Source organism: Somniosus microcephalus, unplaced genomic scaffold, assembly GCF_052327205.1.
Source record: "Somniosus microcephalus isolate GS21.2 unplaced genomic scaffold, FLI_Smic_1.0 unresolved_chr1, whole genome shotgun sequence".
NCBI classification, from domain to species: domain Eukaryota; kingdom Metazoa; phylum Chordata; class Chondrichthyes; order Squaliformes; family Somniosidae; genus Somniosus; species Somniosus microcephalus.
Window position 1 is genome coordinate 166,659,395 of NW_028225179.1, and position 24,351 is coordinate 166,683,745.

Sequence of the window (24,351 nt, forward strand, 5' to 3'; positions counted from 1 at the left end):
GCTGTCAAACTTATAAATACTATAAGCCCCAAAACATCACTAAAACCTCAAATACATTTTTTAAAAATCACATTTTTAAAATAACTATAAATTACATAAAATAACTATTTTAAACAATAATTTAAATTTTTGAAAAAATTAATTACAGTTTCTAACAGGGCTAAAAATAAACTTACCTTTCTTTAACATATTTAAAAATAATAATCCAGTGGAAAAAATCTTTTAATTTTAATTAATTCACCACTTACCTTGTTTAAAAGCAGGCCTTGCGACTGCTTTTTACATGTGTAACTCCTGGAGACTTACCCTCCCGGAGAAACCTGGGAAAAAAATGTAAGTTCGATGCGTACGCGCTGCCTCTCCGGCGCACGCGTTCGACCTCTGAACCCCTTCCTTTAAGGGAACGGAAGTTCCGGTTTCCCGCGCATGCGCAGTGCATGCACGAAACCGGCACTTTCGTTGGGCCTACGTGTGAGTACCCAGCGCGTACTCACCCGTGGAGACCCGAATTTCTGGGCCAATGTCTTGTGACCCCGAACCCCCAAATCCCTCTGCTCCTCCACATCACCAGCATTCAAAATATACTTACTCTTATTGAATTCCTTTGACCAGTTTCTTCTGCCCATTCCAGCATTTTATCGATATCACCTTCCAGCTCCCTTGGGCCCTCAGCGTTATTTACTCTGCCTCTTATTGCAGTAAGTCTGTAAATTTGGACGACACTCCCTCTAGCCCTGTCTGCCAAGCTCCCTGTAGCACAGTCAATGTCATTGAAAACTAAACTTTAAAATACTTAATTAAAAGCAGAAATTGCTCAGCCGGTCAGGCAGCATCAGTGGCGAGAGAAACAGAGTTAACGGGCAGGAATTTAACTCAGGAGTTGGGTAGGAGGCGGGACTACAACTTTCGGGGTTGTAGTCCCGCCTCCATCGCGATGCGGCCAATCCATGCAATTTTAGCTTGATTGACCTTGTTGAGCCCGCCCAGCGGGCTCAGCGGGCCAATTAAGGGCCACCCGGCAACAGGTGACATCACAGGCTGAAATTTCATCTGTCAAGAGGTTTTGACAGATGTAATATCAGTGTTTCACAGTTGTTTGAAGCTATCAAACACTGACAGTCTTACTTCTAACCTGAGTCCTTCTCCACAGACTCAGTTAGAAATCTCTCCTGCACAGAAAGCTGCAGGCTGTCACTTTTGACAGTTCGCAGCCATTCTGCTTTCTGTGCCGGTGAGATGAGGGACTCCCGGGACCTAAAGGAAGGAAGGCTGAAAAGGTAAGAAAAGTTATCTAAAACTTATTTAATCACTTTAGACACACCAAACACACTTACCTTTGCACTCATGCACACATCACTCACCTGAACACCGACATCTCGACCCCTCCAAGTCCTTCAACCCGATGGCCCGCCTCCTCTAACTTGGCGTAGTTTGGAGCCGTCGGAAACCCCACACTTCAACCTTCAAAATAGGGATTAGGCTAAAAACTACCTGTTAACTACCTTTGAAGCTGGCATGGAGACGGCTTTGGGTGCGGGATGGGGTCAGAACCCCTGATTTCAGGATTTTAACCCCCCCCCATGCCTCCAATCCCGACTCCACGTCCCAATGAAAATCCTCCCCGATGTTTCAGCTCAACGACCTGCCGTCAGAACTTGTAATTTGTCGATAGCCTACCCCCAGAGATGGAGACAGAGAAGTCGAGGAAAGGAAGGGACGAGTCAGAGATGGACCATGTGAAGGTGAGGGAAGGGTGGAAATTGGAAGCAAAGTGAATGAAATTGTCTAGTTCAGGGCGAGAGCAGGAAACGGCACCGATACAGTCATCAATGTACCGGAAAAAGAGGTGAGGGAGGGGACCTGAGTAGGATTGGAACAAAGTGTGTTCCCCATATCCCACGAAAAGGCAGGCATAGCTAGAACCCATAGCGGGTTCCCATAGCAACAACTTTCATTTGGAGGAATTTAAAATTCTCATCCTTGTTTTCAAATCCCTCCATGGCCTCGCCCCTCCCTATCTCTGTAACCTCCTCCAGCCCCACAACCCTCTGAGATATCTGCGCTCCTCCAATTCTGGCCTCTTGCACATCCCTGATTGTAATCGCTCCACCATTGGTGGCCGGGCCTTCAGCTGCCTGGGCTCTAAGCTGTGGGATTCTCTCCCTAAACCTCTCCAGCCTCTCTACCTCTCTCTCCTCCTTTAAGATGCTTCTTCAAACCTACTTCTTTGACCAAGCTTTTGGCCGCCCGCCCTAATATCTCCTGAAGTGGTTCAGTGTCAAATTCTGTTTGATCATCGCTCCTGTGAAGCGCCTTGGGAAGTTTTACTATGTTAAAAGGCGCTATATAAATACAAGTTGTTGATGGGCAAACTGCAACGTCAGATGGAGCACTGACCAGGTTTAGAAACACAGAAACATAGAAGATAGGAGCAGGAGTAGGCCATTCGGCCCCTCGAGCCTGCTCCGCCATTTATTGAGATCATGGCTGATCATCCAAATTCAGTACCCTGTCCCTGCCTTCTCCCCATATCCCTTGATCCCCTTAGCCTTAAGAAATATATCTAACTCCTTGTATATATTTAATGAATTGGCCTCCACTTCCTTCTGTGGCAGAGAATTCCACAGGTTCACCACTCTCTGGGTGAAGAAATTCCTCCTCATCTCTGTCCTAAAAGGCTTACCCCTTATCCTTAGACTGTGACCCCTGGTTCTGGACTCCCCGACCATCGGGAACATCCTTCCTGCATCTAGTCTGTCCAGTCCTCTCAGAATTTTATAAGTTTCAATGAGATCCCCTCTCATTCTTCTGAACTCCAGCGAGTATAAGCCTAATCGACTCAATTTAATTGCTCGTGGGATTGGGAGAGAGAGAAAGAAGGAAAAATTGTTTATTTCCTCCCGTCTGTGTGGGACCTGGTTGGACTTGGGGCAATTACGTTGTCTAAATTCAGACTCTATCTCCCCCCCCCCGACCCCCTCCACCTCCCCATTAAATTAATTTCTAACTTATATTAAATACACTTTTTTCTTAACCTGTTACTTTTAACAGTTGCACACATATCGGAAAGACATTTACAGAAATAAAGCTCAGGAACTCAAAAGCCTTGGCCTAAAAATCCGATTGCTTTGCGCCTCCCGCTTGCGCCCTAAGAGGAGGTAAGGCAACTAGCGCCCGGGCGCAGCACCGCCAACGCCTCCCGTGAAATTCAGCGGGAGATTAGCGGCGACGGTAACTGTTAGCGCCCATGGGGCTGCGTCGCCGGCGATGACGTCACCGCCGTGCGCAGTGCCCTGCTCTCGCCCCAGCTGTAATATTGGGTGGCCCCTCCTGACTTACCGCCGGATGCTATATCTGACGGGGTCAGGGGGGCCTACCTGTGGCCAGGGTGGCGCTAGTTAAAGGAGAGGTGGCGGGCGGCCATTTTTGTTGCTGGCCGCCTGCCAGCACCTGCCCATGTTGCTGTCCCCGGCCCCCGTGAAGCCCCCCCGAACAGGGTGCCGGCTGCTCTCCGTGAGCCCGGCACTCCTCTTGAGTGTTGGGCTCGTTTGCCGGCACTCCCGATCACTGGTGGCCCAGCTGGGCGCCGGGACACGCGGCGCCAGGCCCCTCCCCCTTTAATAAGGGGAGGAAGGCCTGCAGTACCACGGCGCGATGAGCCGCAGCGCCATGATATTGCCTCGCAGCGCCCCAAGAGGGACGGGGCGCTTCCAGTAGCGCACCTCCTCCCTCTCGGGGCGCTACCTGGGAAAATCGGCCACGGGGGCGCTAACCTTTTCGGGGCACCCGGCGAAGGTAGCGCCCTATGACTCTACGGCTATAGCTGCGGGTAGCTAAAATGGCCGAGGGTGTTCTCCTGGCTCGGGGAGATGGGAGGAGTGTCGCATCATTTGTGAACGTTGTGAAAACTATTTGGCTAGTTGGGTTGTTTGTGGTCTAGGATAGCTGTCTTTGTTTACGTGGTGTTAAACAGTCACTGCGCCTAACCATTAACTCTTTCTCAAGATTTGTTTGTGCAGAACAGATGTTACATTTTCTGTCCTTTTGCATAACTAAATGTCCGGAAACTCCAAGGCTCTGCACAAATATCCGTAAATCTTGTGTTGACACCAAGCTGGTCACCAACAACAGGAAATGTAAACAGCTTACATTTATTTCTCTATCTCGGCGACTAAACTCATCACCTCCTGCTCCCTCGACCCTATTCCCACTAAACTGCTGACCGCCCAACTTCCCTTCCTGGCTCCCATGTTAGCTGACATTGTTAACGGTTCGCTCTCCTCGGGTACTGTCCCCCTCTCCCTCAAATCTGCCGTCATCACCCCTCTCCATGAAAAATACCAACCCTCGATCCCTCCGTCCTTGCAAACTACCCCCCCATCTCCAACCTCCCTTTCCTCTCCAAAGTCCTGGAACGTGTTGTCGCCTCCCAAGTCCGTGCCCATCTTTCCCGCAACTCCGTGTTTGAATCCCTCCGATCAGGTTTCTGCCCTTGCCCCTGGTACCGAAATGGCTCTTATCAAAGTTAAAAATGACATCCTATGTGACAGTGACAAAGGTAAACTATCCCTCCCCGTCCTTTTCGACCTGTCTGTAGCCTTTGACACGATTGACCACACCATCCTTCTCCAATGCTTCTCCACTGTCATCCAGTTGGGTGGGACTGCATTCGCCTGGTTCCATTCTTATCTATCTAATCGTAGCCTGCAACGGCTTCTCTTCCCATTACCTCTGCTGTCCCCCAAGGACCTATCCTTGGCCCCCTCCTATTTCTCATCTACATGTTGCCCCTCGGTGACATCATCCGAAAACACAGCATCAGTTTCCACAGAAAACAAAAGCAAAATACTGCGGATGCTGGAAACCTGAAATACAAACAGAAAATGCTGAGAATACTCAGCAGGTCAGGCAGCTTCTGTGGAGAGAGAAACAGAGTTAACGTTTCAGGGCGATGGCCTTTCTTCAGAATTCCGACGAGAGAGCGAGGCATTCTTCTTCTTAGGCAGTCCCTCGGAACCGAGGATGACTTGCTTCCACAGGTCCCGGCAGACTGGAAAACTGCTAATGTAACACCCTTATTTAAAAAGGGCAGTAGACAGAAGGCTGGAAACTATAGACCGGTTAGCCTAACATCTGTGGTAGGTAAAATTTTGGAGTCCATTATTAAGGAGACAGTAACAGGACATTTGGATAATCATAATTTAATAGGACAAAGTCAGCATGGTTTTATGAAGGGGAAGTCATGTTTGACAAATTTGCTGGAGTTCTTTGAGGAAGTAACATATAGGGTGGATAAAGGGGAACCAGTGGATGTAGTGTATTTAGACTTCCAAAAGGCATTTGACAAGGTGCCACACAAAAGATTATTGCTTAAGATAAAAAATCACGGGATTGGGGGTAATATTCTGGCATGGATAGAGGATTGGCTATCTAACAGAAGGCAGAGAGTTGGGATAAATGGTTCATTCTCAGACTGGCAATCAGTAACTAGTGGTGTTCCGCAGGGGTCAGTGCTGGGTCCCCAACTCTTTACAATCTATATTAACGATTTGGAGGAGGAGGCCGAGTGTAACATATCAAAGTTTGCAGATGATACTAAGATGGGAGGGAAAGTAGTGAGTGAGGAGGACATAAAAAACCTGCAAGGGGACATAGACAGGCTAAGTAAGTGGGCAGAGATTTGGCAGATGGAATACAATACTGGAACGTGTGAGGTTATGCACTTTGGCAGGAAAAATCGTAGAGCAAGTTATTATCTTAATGGCAAGAAACTGGAAAGTACTGAAGTACAAAGGGATCTGGGGGTCCTGGTGCACGAAACTCAAAAGGTTAGTATGCAGGTGCAGCAAGTGATTAAGAAGGCCAATGGAATGTTGGCTTTCATTGCTAGGGGGATAGAATATAAAAATAGGGAGGTATTGCTTCAGTTGTACAAGGTATTGGTGAGACCGCACCTGGAATACTGCATACAGTTTTGGTGTCCATACTTAAGAAAAGACATACTTGCTCTCGAGTCAGTACAAAGAAGGTTCACTCGGTTAATCCCGGGGATGAGGGGATGGACATATGAGGAGAGGTTGAGTAGATTGGGACTCTACTCATTGGAGTTCAGAAGAATGAGAGGCGATCTTATTGAAACATATAAGATTGTGAAGGGGTTGGATCAGGTGGATGCGGGGAGGGTGTTCCCGATGATGGGTGAAACTAGAACTAGGGGGCATAGTCTTAGAATAAGGGGCTGCTCTTTCAAAACTGAGATGAGGAGGAACTACTTCACTCAGAGGGTGGTAGGTCCATGGAATATGCTGCCCCAAAAAGCTGTAGAAGCTACATCATTACATAAATTTAAAACAGAAATAGACAGTTTCCTAGAAGTAAAGGGAATTAAGGGTTACGGGGAGCGGGCAGGAATTTGGACATGAGTCTAGGTTCGGATCGGACATGGCCCTGTGGGTAGCGGAGCGGACCCAGGGGCCATGTGGCCTGATCCTGCTCCTATTTCGTGTGTCTAATTCTGTTAGATTCAGGAGATGGTTCTGTGATAGTGGATTGGCGGTTAGGATCAGATCAGCCATGATCTTATTGAATGGCGGAGCAGGCTCGAGGGGCCGATTGGCCTACTCCTGCTCCTATTTCTTATGTTCTTATGTTCTTAAATGAGTTCTCAGGTGACTGATGAGTCCAATGTGGGACCTAGAGTCTCTGTCACGGGTGGGGCAGACGGTGGTTGAAGGGGCGTGTGGTTGGGGTTCTTGGGTTGACGTGCGCTCCTTGCGCTGCCTGCGTTTGACTTCCGCTTGCTCCCGGCAAAGAGACTCGAGGTGTTCGGCACCTTCCTTCACTTTGTGCGGTCTTGGGCCAGGGATTCCCAGGTGTCGGTGGGGATGTTACACTTTTTCAAGGAGGCTTTGAGGGTGCCCTTGAAGCGTTTCCTCTGCCCACCTGGGGTTCTCTTGCCTTGCTGGAGCTCCGAGTAGAGTATTTGTTTTGGGAGTCTCGTATCGGGCATGCGGACAATGTGGCCCATCCATCGGAGCTGATTGATCGTGGTCAGAGCTTCGATGCTGGGGATGTTGGCCTGAGCAAGAACACTGACGTTGGTGCGCCTATCCTGCCAATGGATTTGCAGGATCTTGCGGAGGCAGCGTTGGTGGTACCTCTCCAGTGCTTTGAGGTGCCTGCTGTACATGGCCCTTGTCTCTGAAGCATACAGGAGGGCAGGTATCACTGCTGCTCTATAGACCATGAGCTTGGTGCCGGGTTTGAGGTCCTGGTCTTCAAACACTCTCTTCCTCAGGCGACCGAAGGCTGCACTGGCACACTGAAGATGGTGTTGGACTTCGTTGTCGACGTCTGCCCTTGTTGGCAGTAGGCTCCCGAGGTATGGAAAGTGGTCCACATTTTCCAAGGCCTCGTCATGGATTTTGATAATCGGGAACAGTACTGTGTGGCGGGGGCAGGTTGGTAGAGGACCTTTGTCATATGGATGTTTAGTGTAAGGCCCATGTTTAGTGTAAAGAAAGAAAGACTTGCATTTATATAGCGCCTTTCACGACCACCAGACATCTCAAAGCGCTTCACAGCCAATGAAGTACTTTTTATGAAGTGTGGTCACTGTTGTAATGTAGGAAATGCGGTGGCCAATTTGCGCACAGCAAGCTCCCACAGACAGCAATGTGATAATGACCAGATCATCTGTTTTTCAGTGATGTTAACTGAGGGATAAATATTGGCCGGGACACCGGGGATAACTCTCCTGCTCTTCTTCGCAATAGTGCCACGGGATCTTTTACATCCAGCTCAGAGGGCAGACTTGGTTTAATGTCTCATCCGCAAAGCGGCTCCTCTGACAGTGCAGCGCTCTTTCAGCACTGCACTGGAGTGTCAGCCTGGATTTTTGCGCTCAATTCCCTGGAGTGGGACTTGAACCCACAACCTCCTGACTCAGAGGTGAGAGCGCTGCCCACTGAGCCACAGCTGACACAGTGACAGAGACAAAGGGGGAAACATTCAGTTGTTTGCGCCTCCCGTTAGCGCCTTAAGAGGGCGCTAATGGGGTGCAAAGCAACTAGCGCCCGGGCGCGGCGATGTTTGCGCCGCTCGCGAAATTAACCAGACATTTTGCGGCGGCACTAAACGCTACTGCCACGATCTCCTGCGCCGGCAGATTGTGACGTCAGTCGAGTGCGCGACGCCCCATTAGCGCCCCGGACCGGATATTGAGTGGTGCCCCCTGCCTTACCGCCTGCCACTAGCAACGACAGGTTGAGGGGAGCGTTTTGCTGTCAGAAAGGGACTGGGGGAGCGCTATTTAAAGGCGACCGCTTCCTGCCTTTTTTTGTCGGTGACATTTTTGCACCACGCATTCTGAGAGAGAGAGACTTCTGGAGAGATTCAATGCTGGGTGAAGGGGTTTTGAGTACTGAGCAGCACTTTGCAGGTTTATTTTGATTTGCCCTTCCTTGCTTCGCCAGCGCTCTGAGGTAGCGCCTCGCTGCTCGGCCTTTGCACCTTAAGACAGATGTGAAGCGCCTGATTTAGCGCTCCAATCACCTCCAGGGGCGTAAAAAGCCAAGTTTGCTGTTGGAGGCGATAATTAGCGCCAGGCGCTAAACTTTGCGCACGGCCGATAATGGCGCCCCAAACAGGATGATACCGAATTTTTCCCCCAAAGAATTAAAAAAAATCTTCAACAATAAGTAAAAGCTGAAGGAATGAGACGCCACACTTGTCAAAGTTAATTTTCAGGGCCAGAGAGGTTGTTTGGCAGTAATTAAGACTTATTGCGCTGTTAAAAATGTACTTAGTTGGATCTATCACATAAGTACAGCAACTTCACGCTGTTCCGTGTGTTTCAATGCCGAGTCTCTCGGCGTGATACCGGTATAGCAATGTTTCTGGAGGAGCAGGGAAACTCAGACAGCAACCTCCAGATTCCCGTGTTTGGCTGCCCGGGTGCGGTTTCTGGAAGTTGCTGTCCGAGTTCCATGTTAATAGCGGGGAGCGCTGTTAACCTCACCCTGACTGCTGCAGCAAATTAAAAGAAAGACTTGCATTTCTATAGCGCCTTTCACAACCTCGGGACGACCAAAAGCGCTCCACAGCCAATGAAGATGTAAACAGATATGATATGAATAGATGTCAACGGATATGATATGATTGGGATTACGGAAACATGGCTCCAGGGTGACCAAGGCTGGGAACTCAACATCCAGGGGTATTCAGTTTCAGGAAAGACAGGCAAAAAGGAAAAGGAGGTAGGGTAGCATTGCTGGTTAAAGAGGAGATTAACACAATAGTAAGGAAGGATATTAGCTCTGATGATGTGGAATCTGTATGGGTAGAGCTGAGAAATACCAAGGGGCAGAAAATGTTAGTGGGAGTTTTACACAGACCCCCAAACAGTAATGCTGAGGTTGGGGATGGCATTAAACGGGAAATTAGAGGCACGTGCAATAAGGGCACAGCAGTTATAATGGGTGACTTTAATCTACATATAGATTGGGCTAACCAAATTAGTAACAATACTGTGGAGGAGGAATTCCTGGAGTGTATACGGGATGGTTTCCTGGACCAATATGTCGAGGAACCAACCAGAGATCAGACCATCTTAGACTGGGTATTATGTAATGAGAAAGGATTAATTAGCAATCTTGTTGTGCGAGGCCCCTTGGGGAGGAGCGATCATAATATGATAGAATTCTTTCTTAAAATGGAGAGTGACGTAGTTGACTCAGAGACTAGGGTCCTGAATTAAGAAAGAAAGACTTGCATTTATATAGCGCCTTTCATGACCACCGGACGTCCCAAGGCGCTTTACAGCCAATGAAGTACTTTTGAAGTGGAGTCACTGTTGTAATTTGGGCAACGCAGCAGCCAATTTGTGCACAGCAAGCTCCCACAAACAGCAATGTGATAATGCCCAGATAATCTGTTTTTGTTATGTTGATTGAGGGATAAATATTGGCCAGGGCACTGGGGATAACTCCCCTGCTCTTCTTCAAAATAATGCCATGGGATCTTATGGGGGAAAAATTCAGTTGTTTGCGCCTCCCATTAGTGCCTTAAGAGGGCACTAATTGGGCGCAAAGCTACTAGCGCCCGGGCACGGCGCTGTTTGCGCCGCTCATGAAATTAACTATACATTTTGCGGCATCGCTAAACACTACCGCCACGATCTCCTGCGCCAGCAGATCGTGACGTCAGTCGAGTGCGCAACGCCCCGGTAGTGCCCCGGACCGGATATTGAGTGGCGCCCCCTGCCTTACCGCCTGCCGCTAGCAACGACAGGTTGAGGGGAGCGTTTTGCAGTCAGAAAGGGACTGGGGGAGCGCTATTTAAAGGCGACCGCTTCCTGCCTTTTTTTGTCGGCGACATTTTTGCACCACACATTCTGAGAGAGACTTCTGGAGAGATTCAACGCTGTGTGAAGGAGTTTTGGGTACTGAGCAGCACTTTGCAGGTTCATTTTGATTTGACCTTCCTTGTATCGATTTAGAAGAGCCTGTGGGGGCTGCACTCTGAGCTCTTTCCCTGGGCCTCTCCATTGTTCTTTCCAGCAGATTTGATGTACAGGTCTCTCCAGGCCGAGATTCAAGGCTGCAATGAGCAGGATGTGGATGGAGACCAAAATCAACCCTCCCCTTTAAGATAAAAAGAGAAAATGCTGGAGAAACTCAGCAGATCAGGCAGCGTCTGTGAAGAGAGAAACAGATTTAACGTTTCAGGTCGATGACCTTTCGTCAGAACTCCCCTTTAAGAACTGTCCGGCGCCAGTGTGTCTGTGTTCCATTGCTGACTGACATCACATGAGCTTCGCCAGCGCTGTGAGGTAGCGCCTCGCTCCTCAGCCTTTGCGCCTTAAGACAGGTGTGAAGCGCCTGATTTAGCGCTCCAATCACCTCCAGGGGCGATAAAAGCCAAGTTTGCCGTTGGAGGCGATAATTAGCGCCAGGCGCTAAACTTTGCGCACGGCCGATAATGGCGCCCCAAACGAGGCGATACTGAATTTTTCCCCCATTATAAGTCCACCTGAGAGGGCAGACGGGGCCTCGGTTTAACATCTCCTCCAAAAGACGGCACCTCTGACAGTGCAGCGCTCCCTCAGTACCGCACTGGGAGCGCCAGCCTAGCTTTATGTGCTCAAGTCCCTGGATTGGGATCTAAACCCACAACCTTCTGACTCAGAGGCGAGAGTGCTGCCCACTGAGCCACAGCTGACTTTAGCAGTGCACTGACACTGGTGATGGCCAAAAGGAAATATTGCTTTGTGGCGTACCGATCACAGAACAGACACAATCCGCTTTCCGGTCCGTAGACTACAAATCAGGCGTCATGCCTTTAAGAAGGATCACACCTTTAAGAAACTCGATCTGCAACATAGTTAAGCCCAGGGCGGGGGAGGAGCAGTCAAAGCTGTGCACTGATGAAAGAGAGTTGTACTTTGTGTAGTCTCTGACTCCATTTTGTGTTCAGCATGCAGCCTCAACAATTAAACCTTTTCTGTTGAACCTCTCCGAGTTCAGTATTTTTTTGCTAGGAGTACGTAGACTCCTACAACTTATAAAATGGAGGGGAACACAAGAATCGATAAAAGGGGAACAATTTGCAGGGCTCTGGGGAAAGAGCAGGGGAGGGAGTGGGACTAACTAGATTGCACTTTCAAGGAGCTGGCACATGCTTGATGGGCCGAATGGCCTCCTTCTGTGCTGTATTCATCTAGGATTCTTTACAAGGAAATGTCTTTAGGCCCAACGAGCCACCCCGCTTTGCTAGATCAAACCCAACGGCCCGTCTTCTTGGCACGGCCCTATTGCCCATCGCTCACCACAGTTGACCCCTTCAGTGACCTCTGCCAACGTGCTCCACAACACCAATTACCCTTTGGGTGGGCAGAAGTCCCGCCAGCTCCTTTCTACCCCATGCTTCTTGGCTTTTAACTTGTGTGCCCTGGTTGTTGAATCCCTCAACACCATGAACATAGCTCTTTAACTAATTGTAAATGGGGTCATCGTGGAGTGACCAATTCTGAGCTGGACTCGGGGGGGAAGTATCATTTAGACTGGGGAACTTGCTGCCATCCAAAAAAAATAGGGGGCAGAGGTTCTGACCTGGAATTGTTGAACTCGATGTTGAGTCCAGAAGGCTGTAAAGTGCCTAATCGAAAGATGGGGTGCTGTTCTTCGAGCTTACGCTGAGCTTCACTGGAACAGTGTAAGAGGCCGAGGACAGAGAGATCAGAGTGGGAGTGGAGGGGAGAATTAAAATGACGGGCGACCGGAAGCTCGGGGTGATGCTTGCGGACTGCAGCTGTTGCTGATTATTCTGATAGTCCAATTTACACAGCCTCCCGACCCATCTTTTGTTTCTTTACTTGTCCCATTACCACCCCCTTCTGCTTTGCACCATCATCCCTTTTGTCATTTAACCTCTCTTGCCTCCCACCCTATCGCAGACCGTCCCTTTTGTTCTTTCCCCCCCCCTTCTCAACTTTCCCTGCCCCTGCACTTGCATAAAACCTGCCACATCTCCGAACTTTTTCCAGTTCTGACGAAAGGTCATCGAGCTGAAGCTGTCCAGGGCCCCAAACACCCCTTCCAGGTGAAACAGCGATTTACTTGTACTTCTTGCAATCTAGTATAACTGTATTCGCTGCTCACGATGCGGTCTCCTCTACATTGGGGAGAGCAAACGCAGATTGGGTGACCACTTTGCGGAACACCTCCGTTCAGTCCATAAGGGTGACACTGAGCTTCCGGTCGCCTGTCATTTTAATTCACCGCTCCATTCCCACTCGGACCTCACCGTCCTTGGCCTCTTGTATTGTTCCACGGAAGCTCACCTTAAACTCGAGGAACAGCACCTCATCTTCCGATTAGGCACTTTGCAGCCTTCCGGACTCAATATCGAGTTCAACAATTTCAGATCATAACCACGGCCTCTATTACATTTTTACTTATATTTTATCCACACCTTTGTTTTGGCCCTTCCCCCCCCCCTTTTTTCTCTCTCCCACATGGCAGCTGTCTCCCATTCTGCCAGCGCATTTCACACCTAATCTAGAGCTGTCTTTTGTCTCCACTAGTCCTATCACCATCTCGTCTCGCTTTGAATACCTCTTAATGTCTCTTCACTTCTCTTTTGTTCTCTCCCAGCCCCCACACTGGCCTTTTAATCTGTTTCATTTCCTGTGTTTTTTCAGTCTTGACAAAGGGTTTGACCCGAAACGTTGACTCTATTTTCTTTCCACGGATGTTGCCTGGCCTGCTGAGTTTTTCCAGCATTTTCTGTTTGTATTTCAGATTTCCAGCCTCTGCAGTATCTTGCTTTTCTTTATAACTACAAACATAGAAACATAGAAACATAGAAGATAGGAGCAGGAGTAGGCCATTCGGCCCCTCGAGCCTGTTCCGCCATTTAATGAGATCATGGCTGATCATCCAAATTCAGTACCCTGTCCCTGCCTTCTCCCCATATCCCTTGATCCCTTTAGCCTTGAGAAATATATCTAACTCCTTCTTGAATATATTTAATGAATTGGCCTCCACTGCCTTCTGTGGTAGAGAATTCCACAGGTTCACCACACTCTGGGTGAAGAAATTCCTCCTCATCTCAGTCCTAAATGGCTTACCCCTTATCCTTAGACTGTGACCCCTGGTTCTGGACTCCCCGGCCATCGGGAACATCCTTCCTGCATCTAGTCTGTCTAGTCCTGTTAGAATTTTATAAGTTTCAATGAGATCCCCTCTCATTCTTCTAAACTCCAACGAGTATAAGCCCAATCGACCCAATCTCTCTTCATACGTCATTCCTGCCATCTCAGGTGTCAGCCTGGTGAATCTTCGCTGCACTCCCTCCATGGCAAGAACAAGTTGTTGTTGTTGTTGTTGTTGCGGTGTGCCTTCCTTGACCAGAAATCTGTGGAGCTCCTGTTGAAGGTAACTGGCCCACGTCTCTTCTGTTTTATGTGAAACCCGGCCCTGCTCGTCTTGGCCCCTGGGGCTCTGGATCCGAGCTTGCGTCCTCTGGTTTCGGGGTTCAGTCGCAGGAGTCATCTTATCCTTCCCTCGTACCAGAAAGCAAAAAGAATTTGCGTTTAGTCGCGACCGCAGGACGTCCCAAAGCGTTTCACAGCCAATGAAATACTTTGTGAAAGAAAGTCTTGCATTTCTACAGCACCTATCATGACCACCGAGCGTCTCAAAGTGCTTTACAGCCAATCAAAGTACTTTTTCTTTTTGAAGTGGAGTTACTGTTGTGATGTAGGGAAAAGCGGCAGCCAATTGGCGCACAGCAAGCTCCCGCAAACAGCCATTGAGATGAACGACCAAATGATCTGTTTTTGGCGATGTTGGTTGAGGGATTAATGTTGACCAGGACACCGGGGAGATCTCCCCCTGCTCTTCTACAAACAGTGCCGTGTGATCTTGCACACCCACCTGAACAGGCACTTGGTTCTAACATCCCGTCACACGTCCAACATCCAAACATCCAGGTTATGGGCCCAAGTCCTGGAGTGGGGCTTGAATCCTACGCGGAAGGATTGAGTAGAATGGGCCGATACTCGCTGGCGTTTAGAGGATTGAGAGGTGAGCTCATTGAAACAGGTAAGATTCTGAGAGGGATTGACGGGGTAGATGCTGAGAAGCTGTTTCTCGTCATTCATTCTGGGGATGTGGGCGGCGCTGGCAAGGCCCAGCATTTATCGCCCGTCCCTAACTGCCCTTGAGAAGGTGGCGGTGAGCTCCACGTGCAGTAGGCAGTTAAGAAGGCAAATGGTATGTTGGCCTTCGTAGCGAGAGGGTGTGAGTACAGGAACAAGGATGTCTTGCTGCAGTTGTACAGGGCATTGGTGAGACCACACCTTGAGTATTGTGTGCAGTTTTGGTTGCCTTATCTGAGGAAGGATGTTCTTGCCATGGAACGAGTGCAGCGAAGATTCACCAGGCTGATACCTGGGATGGCAGAAATGACGTATGAGGAGAGATTGGGTCGATTGGGCTTATACTCGCTGGAGTTTAGAAGAATGAGAGGGGATCTCATTGAAACTTATAAAATTCTGACAGGACTGGACAGACTAGATGCAGGAAGGATGTTCCCGATGGCCGGGGAGTCCAGAACCAGGGGTCACAGTCTCAGGATCAGGGGTCACAGTCTCAGTATAAGGGGTAAGCCATTTAGGACAGAAATGAGGAGGAATTTCTTAACCCAGAGAGTGGTGAACCTGTGGAATTCTCTACCACAGATGGCAGTTGAGGCCAACTCATTAAATATATTCAAGAAGGAGTTAGATATATTTCTTAAGGCTAAAGGGATCAAGGGATATGGGGAGAAGGCAGGGACAGGGTACTGAATTTGGATGATCAGTCATGATCTCATTGAATGGCGGAGCAGGCTCGAGGGGCCGAATGACCTACTTCTGCTCCTATCTTCTATGTTTCTCTGCCTTCTCGAACCGCTGCAGTCCGTGTGGTGAAGGTGCTCCCACAGCGCTGTTAGGGAGGGAGTTCCAGGATTTTGACCCAGCGACGATGAAGGAACGGCCAATAAAGGTCCAAGTCAGGATGGTGTGTGACTCGGAGGGGAACTTGACGGTGGTGGTGTTCCCGTGCGTCTGCCGCATAATCTCAGGATAAGGGGTCGAGATGAGGAGGAATTTCTTCACTCAGAGGGTGGTGAATCTTTGGAATTCTCGACCCCAGAGGGCTGTGGAGGTTCCGTCGTTGAGCATATTCAAGGTGGAGGTCGATAGATTTTTGAATATTAAGGGAATCAAGGGATATGGGGGATAGTGCAGGAAAGTGGAGATGAGGTCGAAGATCAGCCATGATCTTATTGAATGGTTCGAGGGGCCGAATGGCCTCCTCCTGCTCCTAATTTTTATGAAAAAAAGCTGTTACGCTGGTGGGCCCCTCGCCTGTGTTACAATCCCAGGCCCACCAGCAGTTACGACGATTTTGAAGGAAAATATGAGCAGCAGGTTAATATGTTAAGACTTTCTTTCCCTCCCCCATTGAATCTAATGGCATTTCTTGGCAGGGGGATTGTAGTTTGAGGGTAAATTCAAATAGCTTTATTAATCCCAGGGGGCACTGCATTTTCAATTGTCAACATCTGTACTTCTAATTTCTCGAAGCGGGACCAGTGATGAAATTCATCTGATAACGAAATGCAGTTTCCAAGCTAACCAGTCTGTAAAGCCTGGGATTTCCAACATCCGCAGTATTTTGCTATCGTCTGTAAAGATGGCAATTGGACCTGGACTGCATCTCTGCATGTGTGTGAGAGAACTTGCATCGATCTTCCCAGCCTTGCGTGCGTGTGTGTTTAGAAACAGCTTTGCTGTAGAGGTTTGCAGTCTGGGACTGTTGTAACAGGATCCTCCGCGATTGCGTCTGCACTGTGACTGCTCACTACCCACTACCTGGCTCTCCAGCAGTGCCCCTTTTAAAATATTCTGTTGTTTCTCTTGAAATTCAAGCCCGGCCTAAAAGGAATTGAGAATTTCATGTAATCTCGAACATGTGTCCTCTTATTATGCAGTGGAACTCGAGATGCAGAAACAGAATAAAATTATAAACCGTGCCCAGAACGAGACTTTCAGCTGGACAGAAGCGCTGGCAGAGTAGACGCCACCTAGAAGGACAAGGGCGGCAGACGCACGGGAACACCACCGCCGCCAAGTTCCCCTCCGAGTCACACACACCGTCCTGACTTGGAAATATATCGGCCGTTCCTTCATCGTCGCTGGGTCAAAATCCTGGAACAAGAGGGTTCGAGCACAAGAACAAGGATGTCTTGCTGCAGTTGTACAGGGCCTTGGTGAGACCACATCTTGAGTATTGTGTGCAGTTTTGGTCGCCTTATCTGAGGAAGGATGTTCTTGCCATGGAGGGAGTGCAGCGAAGATTCACCAGGCTGATACCTGGGATGGCAGGAATGACGTATGAGGAGAGATTGGGTCGATTGGGCTTATACTCACTGGAGTTTAGACGATTGAGAGGGGATCTCATCGAAACTTATAAAATTCTGTCAGGTCTGGACAGACTAGATGCTGGAAGGATGTTTCTGATGGCCGGGGTGTCCAGAACCAGGGGTCATAGTCTAAGGATAAGGGGTAAGCCATTTAGGACTGAAATGAGGAGGAATTTCTTCACCCAAAGAGTGGTGAACCTGTGGAATTCTCTACCACAGAGGGCGGTGGAGGCCAGTTCATTAAGTATATTCAAGAAAGAGTTGGATATATTTCTTAAGGCTAAAGGGATCAAGGGATATGGGGAGAAGGCAGAGACAGGGTACTGAATTTGGATGATCAGCCATGATCTCATTGAATGGCAGAGCAGGCTCGAAGGGCCGAATGGCCTACTCCTGCTCCTATCTTCTATGTATCTATGTAACTCCCTCCCTAACAGCACTGTGGGAGCACCTTCTCTCTCTTAGACAGTCCCTCGGAACCGAGGATGATTTGCTTCCACGTTAAAAATGAGTTCTCAGGTGACTGATGAGTCCAATGCGGGACCTACAGTCTCTGTCACAGGTGGGGCAGATGATGGTTGAAGGGGCGGGTGGGCGGGGTGCTTGGGTTGACGTGCGCTCCTTGCGCTGCCTGCGCTTGGCTTCCGCTTGCTCCTGGCGCAGAGACTCGAGGTGTTCGGCGCCTTCCCGGACGCTTCTCCTCCACTTTGTGCGGTCTTGGGCCAGGGATTCCCAGGTGTCGGTGGGGATGTTGCACTTTTTCAAGGAGGCTTTGAGGGTGTCCTTGAAGCGTTTCCTCTGCCCACCTGGGGCTCTCTTGCCGTGCCGGAGCTCCGAGTAGAGCGCTTGTTTTGGGAGTCTCGTATCGGGCATGCGGACAATGTGACCCGTCCATCGGAGCTGATCGAGCGTGGTCAGAGCTTCGATGCTGGGGATGTTGACCTGAGCAAGAACACTGACGTTGGTGCGACTATCCTTCTTTGATCTCACAAAGGCCTTCGACACTGTCAACCGTGAGGGATTATGGAATGTCCTCCTCAATTAACAGCAATGTGGGAGCAGCTTCACCACACGGACTGCAGCGGTTCAGGAAGGCGGCTCACCACCACCTTCTCGAGGGCAGTTAGGGACGGGCGATAAATGCCGGCCTTGCCAGTGATGCCCACATCCCCAGAATGAATGAAGAGAAAGTCTTTGACTGGGAGGTTACTGCTCGATCTGCCCATGAGCCCAGGATCAGTGGGATTGTAAATATCACCCAACGAAGCAAGGCATTGTGGTCAGACACAGGATGGAAACTGTTCAAACCCCAACCTGGGTAATGATTGCTACAACAACAACAACTTGTATTTATATAGCGCCTTTAAGAACATAAGAATTAGGAGCAGGAGTCGGCCATTCGGCCCCCCGAGCCTGCTCCGCCATTCAGCGAGATCATGGCTGATCATCGACCTCAACTCCACTTTCCTGCCCGATCTCCATATCCCTCGATTCCCCTAGAGTCCAAAAATCTATCGATCTCAGCCTTGAAAATACTCAACGACTGAGCCTCCACAGCCCTCTGGGGCAGAGAATTCCAAAGATTCACCACCCTCTGAGGGAAGAACGTAGTAAGGCGTCCCAAGGCACTTCACAGGGGTGTTAACAAAATAAATGTGAAGTAGAGCTGGGGGTGGGGGGGTAAAGGGGGTATAGGTGGTGGTGAGGGGATGGACAGAGGTGGGGGTGAGGAGGGTGAGGGGGAAGAGGTGGGGGTGGGGGGGTGAGGAGGGTAGAGGTGGGGGTGGGGGGGTGAGGAGGGTAGAGGTGGGGGTGAGAGGGTGAGGAGGGTAGAGGTGGGGGTGAGAGGGTGAGGGGGAAGAGGTGGGGGTGAGGAGGGTGAGGATGGTAGAGGTGGGGGTGGGGGGGTGAGGAGGGTAGAGGTGGGGGGGTAGAGGTGGGGGTGGGGGGGGTGAGGAGGGTAGAGGTGGGGGCGGGGGGGTGCGGAGGGTAGAGGTGGGGGTGAGAGGGTAGAGATGGGGGTGGGGGGTGAGGGGGGGTAGAGGTGGGGGTGGGGGGTGAGGTGGGTAGAGGTGGGGGGTGGGGGGTGAGGGGGGTAGAGGTGGGGGTGGGGGGGTGAGGGGGGTAGAGGTGGGGGTGGGGGGTGAGGTGGGTAGAGGTGGGGGTGGGGGGGGTGAGGTGGGTAGAGGTGGGGGTGGGGGGTGAGGGGGGTAGAGGTGGGGGTGGGGGGGTGAGGTGGGTAGAGGTGGGGGTGGGGGGGTGAGGTGGGTAGAGGTGGGGGTGGGGGGGTGAGGTGGGGTAGAGGTGGGGGTGGGGGGGTGAGGAGGGTAGAGATGGGGGTGGGGGGGTGAGGTGGGTAGAGGTGGGGGTGGGGGGGGTGAGGTGGGTAGAGGTGGGGGTGGGGGGGTGAGGTGGGTAGAGGTGGGGGTGGGGGGGTGAGGAGGGTAGAGATGGGGGTGGGGGGGTGAGGTGGGTAGAGGTGGGGGTGGGGGGGTGAGGGGGTAGAGGTGGGGGTGGGGGGTGAGGTGGGTAGAGGTGGGGGTGGGGGGTGAGGGGGGTAGAGGTGGGGGTGGTGAGGAGGGTAGAGGTGGGGGTGGGGGGTGAGGGGGGTAGAGGTGGGGGTGGGGGGTGAGGTGGGTAGAGGTGGGGGTGGGGGGTGAGGGGGGTAGAGGTGGGGGTGGGGGGTGAGGGGGGTTGAGGTGGGGGTGGGGGTTGAGGGGGTAGAGGTGGGGGTGGGGGGTGAGGAGGGTAGAGGTGGGGGTGGGGGGTGAGGTGGGTAGAGGTGGGGGTGGGGGGTGAGGGGGGTAGAGGTGGGGGTGGTGAGGAGGGTAGAGGTGGGGGTGGGGGGTGAGGGGGGTAGAGGTGGGGGTGGTGAGGAGGGTAGAGGTGGGGGTGGGGGGTGAGGAGGGTGAGGTGGGGGTGGGGGGGTGAGGGGGGTGTAGAGGTGGGGGTGGTGAGGAGGGTAGAGGTGGGGGTGGGGGGTGGGGGTAGAGGTGAGGGGGGTGCATGGGGGAGGAGGGCATGAGGAGGAGGTGGGCGGGTGAGGAGGGCAGAGGTGGGGGTGGGGGGTGGGGAGGGTAGAGGTGGGGGTGGGGGGGGGTGGGGAGGGTAGAGGTGGGGGGTAGAGGTGGGGGTGGGGAGTGGGGGGGTAGAGGTGGGGGTGGGGGGTGTGGAGGGTAGAGGTGGGGGTGGGGGGTGGTGAGGGGGTAGAGGTGGGGGTGGAGGGGTTGAGGGGTAGAAGTGGGGGTGGGGGGGTGAGGAGGGTGTAGGGGTGGGGGGTGGGGGTGAGGAGGGTAGATGTGGGGGTGGGGGGGTGAAGGGGGTAGAGGTCGGGATGGGGGTGTGAGGAGGGTAGAGGTGGGGGTGGGGGTGAGGAGGGTAGATGTGGGGGTGGGGGGTGAAGGGGTAGTGGTGGGGGTGGGGGGGTGAGGGGCTAGAGGTGAGGGTGGGGGGTGAGGAGGGTAGAGGTGGGGGGTGGGGGGGGTGAGGAGGGTAGATGTGGGGGTGGGTGGGTGAAGGGGTAGAGGTCGGGGTAGGGGGGTGAGGGGGTAGATGTGGGGGTGGGGGGTGAGGAGGGTAGAGTTGGGGGTGGGGGTTGAGTGGGGTAGATGTGGGGGTGGGGGGTGAGGGGGATAGAGTTGGGGGGTGGGGGAGTGAGGATTGTAGAGGTGGGGGTGTGGTGTGAGGGTATAGGTGGGGATGGTGGGGGTGAGGGGGGGTTGAGGTGGGGGTGGGGGGTGAGGGGGGTAGAGGTGGGGGTGGGGTGGGTGAGGGGGTAGAGGGTAGGGGTGGGGGGGTGAGGAGGGTAGAGGTGGGGGTGGGGGGGTGAGGGGGTAGAGGTGGGGGGGTGGGGGGGATGAGGGGGTGGTAGGGGTGGGGGTGGTGGGGGGTGTGGGGGTTGGGGGTGGGGGGTGGTGAGGGGGTTAGGTGGGGGGTGGGGGTGGGTGGTGGGGGTAGTGGTGGGGGTGGGGGGGTGAGGGGGTTAGAGGTGGGGGTGGGAGGGGTGAGGAGGGTAGAGGTGGGGGTGGGGGTGTGTTGGGTAGGTGGGGGTGGGGGGGTGAGGGGGGTGAGGTGGGTGGGGTGAGGAGGGGAGAGGTGGGGGTGGGGGTGGTGGTGGGGTGGAGGGTGGGGGTGTGGGTGGGGGGTAGCCAAAAACACAGACATCCAGAAAACGAGGAATTACGCCTTACTTATTGTCAGACGCTAACACAATACAGAAACACTCAGGACCAAAAAAGAGCAATTTGTTAAGAATACACTCAGCTCCATGGAGGAATCCATTGAGTCGAATTGTTTCTGGGACAACTTGAAAACACTACACAAAAAACAACACGACGATTTGTCCATTCAAAATGGGGACACATGGGTAAACCACTTTGAAAAATTATACCAGAAAAACACACTAAGACCAGAGCAACACCAAGTACGCAAAAAACTAGAAAAGCTTGAAATGGCCATAAAAGATAACCAAAACCCGCTAGACGCCATAATAACAGAAAAAGAACTTCTTGAAAAACTCAAGGACCTGCGACCAGGAAAAGCTTGCGGGACAGACGGCATACTAAACGAGATGATTAAACACGCAGACGACAAACTGAAACTGGCTATCCTAAAACTCTTCAACTTGGTTCTGAGTGTCGGTTATTTCCCTGACATCTGGAACAAAGGACTCATAACACCCATATACAAAAGTGGGGACAAAATCGACCCAAACAACTATCGAGGCATCTGTGTAAACAGTAACCTGGGGAAGGTATTCTGTAGCATCATAAACAAAAGACTTATAAACTTCCTTGAAGAGCACAATGTCTTGAGTAAAAGCCAAATTGGATTCCTGCCAAACTATAGAACATCCGATCATATCTTCACCCTACAGACCCTAATTGACAAACACGTTCACCATAACAAAAGCAAAATCTACGCATGCTTTGTAGATTTCCAGAAGGCTTTCGACTCCATCTGGCATGACGGTTTATTCCTGAAACTTATCGAAAGCGGGGTAGGAGGGAAAACATATGATGTAATTAAATCAATGTATACAAACAATAAATGTGCAGTTAAAATTGGAGACAAACAAACAAAATACTTCCCACAGGGGCAGGGGGGTGACGCAGGGCTCGCTAATCTCACCGACACTCTTTAATATTTACATTAATGGATTGGCAAAACTACTTGAACAATCTACAGCACCCGGCTTCACCCTATATGAATCCAAGGTTAAATTCCTCCTCTATGCCGACGACCTGGTTCTGCTGTCACCAACTAAGGAGGGTCTACAGCAGAACCTGGACCTGCTAGAGTCGTACTGCCAGACTTGGGCCCTGACAATAAATCCCCAAAAAACCAAAGTCCTTGTGTTCCAGCAAAGATCCAAACAACATGGACCCACAATAAATTTCACAGTAGGAACAACCAAAATTGAACAAACCACTCACTACACATACTTGGGCTTAAAAATCAGTTCTACGGGAAACTTCAAACTGGCTGTGAATGAACTGAAAGAGAAAGCAAGAAGGGCTTTCTATGCCATCAAAAAATCAATCCAAATAGAAATCCCAATTAGCATTTGGCTCAAAATTTTCAAATCAGTAATTGAACCAATTGCACTCTATGGCAGTGAGGTCTGGGTACCACTAACACAACAAGATTTTGCAAAATGGGACAAACACCCAATTGAGATCCTACATGCGGAATTCTGTAAAAGTATCCTCCGGACTCAAAGGAAAACAGTAAACAACGCATGCAGGGCGGAACTAGGCCAATACCCATTAATAATCACTATCCAAAAAAGAGCCACCAAATTTTGGAATCGCCTACAAATGAGCAACCCCCAATGCTATCACTACGACGCCCTGAAATGCCAAGAGCTGACCATAAAGAAGAATACCCTCAGTCAACTAGTCCTGGGACTCAATAAAGTAACTAATAACAATACTAACAATAACCAGCCCCAAGACAGTGACAGGGTAACACAAAGAATTCGACCCAACACAATCGTCGCTAAGCAAAAGGAAAAATATCTGACATATTGGGCAGAAACAACAAAAACCCAAAGCAAACTCAATTGCTACTTGGCCCTAAACAGACAATACAACATAGCTGATTACCTGACCATGGTAAAGGATAGCAAACTGAGAAAAACTTTGACAAGGTACAGACTTAGCGAACATAGCCTAGCGATCGAAAAAGGCAGACACAGGCAGACCAGGCTGCCAAGAGAAGACAGGATATGCTCTCACTGCAGTCAGGGAGTAGTGGAGACAGAGATGCACTTCCTCACAGCCTGTGGAAAATATCAGGGCATCAGAGAGAATTTCTATCAAAAATTCTCACAAATATGCCCTGAATTCAGAAATCTGACTGACAACCAAAAACTCCCATTCCTACTGGGGGAGGAGAGAAGCTGTGTAACACTGGCGGCACACTATGTTACAGCTTGCCATGAACAGAGGGACAACCAGTAAACTAAGACAAGAGTATATATAAACAAAGAGTAGTGAATAAGATAAAATATAAAATGTACGGATGAGAAAATGACAAAGTTTAAAATAAACAATAGATATAACTAATAATTAATTAAAAGTTAATTTATAAGAAAATAAATTTGAAGAAATTAAATATTAAAGATAAGAAGTCTGACATTAAATACAGTGAGATTAGAAGAAAATAATAGATCGCAGTTAAGAACAAAAAATATACAGAGAACCTGCCGTTAGATTTAACAAAAATTTACATTGAATCAAATAATTCAGTTCCATCGACAGTTGCCTCAAATTACCAATTGAACTAGGTATTATATAAAAAGAAATAACGATTACGAAAATATATTTATAAACTCAGGGATATACCTGTTTATACACTGTATGAATGGAACCGCGTTTATGTGTTCAACCATAAATGTATTTTGATGATTTGGCAACATAAGATGTACCTTATCATGCCAATAAAGCGATTTGTATTGTATTGTATTGTGTTGTATTGGGTGTGGGTTGAGGGGGTAGAGGTGGGGGTGGGGGTGGGTGGGGGGGGTAGAGGTGGGGTGGGGGGTGAGGGGGTAGAGGTGGGGTGGGGGGTGAGGGGGGTAGAGTTGGGGGTGGGGGGGGTGAGGGGGGTGGGGGGGTGAGGGGGGGTAGAGGTGGGGGTGGGGGTGGGTGAGGGGGGTAGAGGTAGGGGTGGGGGGTGAGGGGGTAGAGGTGGGGGTGGGGTGGGTAGAGGTGGGGGTGGGGGGTGAGGGGTAGAGGTGGGGGTGGGGTGGGTAGAGGTGGGGGTGGGGGGGTGAGGTGGGTAGAGGTAGGGGTGGGGTGGGTAGAGGTGGGGGTGGGGGGTGAGGGGGTAGAGGTGGGGGTGGGGTGGGTAGAGGTGGGGGTGGGGTGGGTA